Source organism: Brassica oleracea, chromosome C7 (assembly GCF_000695525.1).
Source record: "Brassica oleracea var. oleracea cultivar TO1000 chromosome C7, BOL, whole genome shotgun sequence".
NCBI classification, from domain to species: domain Eukaryota; kingdom Viridiplantae; phylum Streptophyta; class Magnoliopsida; order Brassicales; family Brassicaceae; genus Brassica; species Brassica oleracea.
This window is the reverse complement of record NC_027754.1, coordinates 33994110-33999000: the sequence shown is the minus strand read 5'-3', so window position 1 is coordinate 33999000 and position 4891 is coordinate 33994110.

Below are 4891 nucleotides of genomic sequence, written 5' to 3'. Positions count from 1 at the left end.
ATGTGATGCATATAGAGAAGAATTTCTTTGAGAACATCATGAATACAATATTGAATGTCCCAGGGAAGACAAAAAACAACATAAAATCGAGGTTGGACTTGCCGAATATTTGCTCAAGAAGTGAGTTACATATAAAAAGCAATGGACAAGTTCCCGTTCCGATATTCAGATTGTCTTCAGAAAAAAAGTCGGTGTTGCTCAACTGGGTGGTATCAGAAGTGAAGTTCCCCGATGGGTATGTTTCAAATCTCTCTAGATGTGTTGAAAATGGTCAAAATTTCTCTGGGATGAAGAGTCATGATTGTCATGTCTTTATGCAACGACTACTTCCCTTTGCTTTTGCGGAGCTACTTCCAACAAACGTACATGAAGCACTTGCACGTAGTATATTATAACGCATTAATTTTATAATGGTTTAGTTTGCAATATTATATGACTAATATAATGTGTTTAATTGTTTTTAGAATATACAAGGTATTGGAGCAATTTTTCAGGGATCTGAGCACACGCACTCTCAAAGAAGAAGTCGTTGAACAGCTTTAGCAGAACTTTCCCATCTTATTGTGCAACTTGAAGAAGATATTTCCTCCGGGATTTTTTGACGTCATGGAGCATCTAGCTGTCCACCTCCCATATGAGACATTGCTTCGTGGACATGTACATTACGGATGGATGTATCAGTATGAGCGAACCATGAAATATTTGAAGGAAAATCAAAGAACCTCGCAAAAGTTATCCACCTCCCATATGAGACATTGCTTCGTGGACATGTACATTACGGATGGATGTATCAGTATGAGCGAACCATGAAATATTTGAAGGAAAATCAAAGAACCTCGCAAAAGTTAAAGGTTCTATAATTGCTGGAAGTTTGACGGAAGAAACTTTTCACTTCACATTGTACTACTTTGCCTCAAAAGTACGTATCCGGAAAAGAGCTCCAAGAAGATATGATGATGGTGGTGTCGCGCCAACATATGCAGTTGCTGGTGTTCCAGACATCTTTAGCCAGATTGGGCGACTCGGTGGGAAATTAAAAGAACTCATTGTCTGCTCTTTTGGAATCTATCGTCAAGCTAATATCTCTGTTCGTTGGCGTGAAGGGAAATTTTTTCGAAGAGTCTCATCCATGGTTTCTCGTCACTGGCGCATGCACCCAACAGCTATATTATCTAATATCATGTTATCCAATGCAAAAAATCTGATAAGCCATGCTGTGTTTGTAGGGTTCCTGGTGTAATCTTTGAAGTTAATTCAGAAACATCAAACAACGTTCATCAGCAACGTTCAACTCCGACAAGAACAAATATAGAATCACTACCATTAGTTGGTCAGAGTCTATCAAAGACTGAAGATTATAGTCCCTCAGCCACTTTCCTTTCAACAGTGGCTAACAAAATTTTCTCATGCCAAGGGCCATGAGAGATCACTTTCCCCCATCTTCCTCTTTGCTGGAGTGAATCTTTCCACCAAAACTCCTCTTTATGAGAGATATCTTTCTCTTGGCGTTAAAGCCAGTGAGTGTTTTTGTTTTCCTAACCGCGTGTTATCTTGTGTAATGGTTTGTTTGGGACCGAAAGATACAATGAGACTCATCCCAATGAGACTCGAGGTTGTGGAGCGTTCAACGTCACGATATACGGTGACTATTCCCAAGTCTGAAATATTTGAAGGACACATTACTTTCTCCATGAGATTATTTGCGAGTGGCTCCTTTAAATTAAATTTCGACACTTTATCAAACTTGTCTAAATTTGTGTCTCTATCTTTATTTTGTTTTGCTCTTGCAATTTTCAAAAGGATCGCACATTGTATAATCGATATTGCCTTTGTCCATGTAATCGTTTAAGTTATGAATGAAAAATATGTGTTACAAAAAAAAGTAAATCCATTAACTTCAAAAACTGACTCGTCTCGCACGTGCTTACGACCTTTAGAGCATGATTAATTAAGGATTCTTAAGATGAAGATTTTAGCGGAATATAAGAAACTGTCACTTAATTTTTAACTAAAAAATTAAGAACCGACTCTTAAATATCTTATTTAAGAGTTGGTTCTTAATTTGTTATTTAAAAATTAAGAGACGATTTCTTAGCCAAAGTTAAGAACCCACTCTGATAGTCAAGAGTGACGATGGAATCTTGTTAATATCATTTGGTGGATTTATTATTTATGTGTTTTATATGGTTTGTTTTGAAACGTCAAACATAAATTTAATTTTGATATCTTCAAAAGAAAATATAAGCAATCTCGTTTTAAAAAACGATATCGGTTTTAACAAAGAAAAAGAAAAATTAAACTAAAATATGTAAACAAATATAATCTGGAGTCAGAATTAGTTTTGTTTGGGTTAGGTTGAAATTAATTGAACTAGTTTTTTTTAACGTCATACCACTAGAATTTGACCTGAGCAGGTTTTAACTTGTAAAATCATTCTCATTTTATAAATCATTGGTGGTTACTGGATTTATTAACTATGAACCAACGTTATTAGATTATTGTTTGATTATTATCATATTGAATATATTTGTATCACAAATAAGTGATTACTAATACATTCATGTATTAGTTATCATTTTTTTGTTTCTATTAATTTTATATTGTACTCAAACCTAATATTTAACAGGGTAATTCACTCAAATAATTTTAAAAACTTTTATCACCAAAAATGTCTTCAAAGAGAAAAAATGACTAAAAGATGTTTCATTAAAGAGATAAAAGACTATTTTATCCATTGTTTTATGATATATAAACATGAACTCATAAGAAAATAATTTTTATAGTTTTAAATTATATGTTTTTTAATTCAAAATTTTAATAATTATTTTTTTGCAACTTTTAATATTTATTTTTTATTTTATAAAAAAAATTTACCCGCCACACCCCACACTTAAATTTAAATTTTAAATGTAGATTAGTTAATCCTAAGATTATAAATATAAATTTATCTTTTAATAAAACATATTTTGGTCATTTTTTTCTTTGAGTGCTATTTTGTGAAAAATCTAAAATGGGCATTATAGGAAATTTCTCTATTTAAAATTTTAAAATTAGTACTTATATCTATAATATAAATGGACAACTTGTTTTCTGACAAAAATATATGTTCAATATTTATTAAATATTAAAAAGGAGTCATATTAATTTTATATATTAATATGTGTATTAATGTGTTTTTAGTTTGTATAAAACAATTAGTAATACAACATTAATAAATTATTTGAAATTGAATTTTTTTATGTCAAATTTATGTTATTCATGTACAAAATTATAAATATTTTTTGAATTTAGGTATTTTATAAATGGATTATTTATTGTACCTGAATACATTTTAAATTTACAAATTTGGAATGATATTTAGGAGTTAATCACGCATAGAATTATCTATATATTTGGAAAATAATAATGGCAAGGTAGTTTATTTAGATGAGAATAAATTACTAATCATGTTTTAGATCTATATGGGAGTATATGTTTTAATTATAACGAAATATATGGCAAGATAATAAAGTACTAATACGTTTTTGATTTATATGGCAATGTAGTTTTAATTAAAGCCAAAGATATGTGAGAGAATCACGTTTTGGATCTGTAAGGAATGGACATTAGAAGGTAATATTGAAGAAAATTTAGGGCTAATTTTTTTTTTTTCCTCTGAATATTTAATATTAAGGGTCAAAGCCCATCCGAAAACATTACAATAAGAAGCCCAAACATCCGGCCCAACTAGAAAAAACCACATACGGGCCTAAAGTCCAAACCCCACAGCCCAGAAGCTGGGAACCCTAGTCTCCCCGAGCTAACCGACGTCAACGACGTCAACGGCGTCGCACACCACCAGATCGAGACTGTGCGACCTTCACCGCTCGGGAACCTTCATCGGAGAGCATCCATCGATCTAACACATCGAGATCTCGTCTCCGACATCCATGCAGCGGTTTCAGATGATAGATTAAGAGGCAGAGAAGCTTTGAAGTGCAGACTCATAGATCGAGAAGAAAAGGAATAAAAAACGGGAGCCAAAGAAACAAAACCGGAGAATGCGATACTAGAGGAGCTACCACCCCCCGGGAACACAAGCCGACGACAGCGGTACTGACAAAGCCACCGCCTCCCGGAAACAAAAGTCGACGATAGCAGAGCTGTGGAAGCCTCTACCTCTCGGAAACAAAGCCGGCGGCGACGGAGCTGTCAAAGCCTCCACCTTCCGGAACCGGAGAACCACCGAAAATTACAAACAAAACTAAAACGAGAGAAAAGGAAGGCTTAAACAAAAAACAAACCGGACCGACGGTGGCTGTGGAAGCCCACTCCGCCGGCCGGCGATACAAAATGTATCGCCGGCCGATGGAGTGGGCTTCTAATAGATTAGATAGGATAATTTGACCCTCAGTCTGGATCCCCTACTTCTGTTAAAAGCTCACCCACCTCTTTTTCTGATAGGGCTAAATCTAGCTGAACTGCAAATCCATAGCTCTGACTTAACCTCTGATGATCAACAGCTCTGGTACTTTCTCTTCTCCCTTGTTCTCTTCTACTGTTAAGTTTGTCATTTTGTGTAATCTGCTCTGAGTTCTTGTTGCAGGCTGGAAATCAGGGATGACAAAATGGTTGATGGAAGCTTGATGGACCGACCAAAGATATGATCGGATGGGCGATAGGATGGAATGCAAGTTATGATCCTGAAAACAAATGCAAAAACAAATGAGATATGATTTCTAATATGATAAAACAAGATAAATAAAGATAGATAGGATGGAATTAGGCTGCTGGTCGTGTGACACTCTCAGCCTAATCAGTTGATGATTGAAGTGGATTGAGATGGTGCTTTGCTTGTTGGATGTGTATCACTCTCAAGCTTGGCAAACGAATTGGAATGGAAGGATGGGGG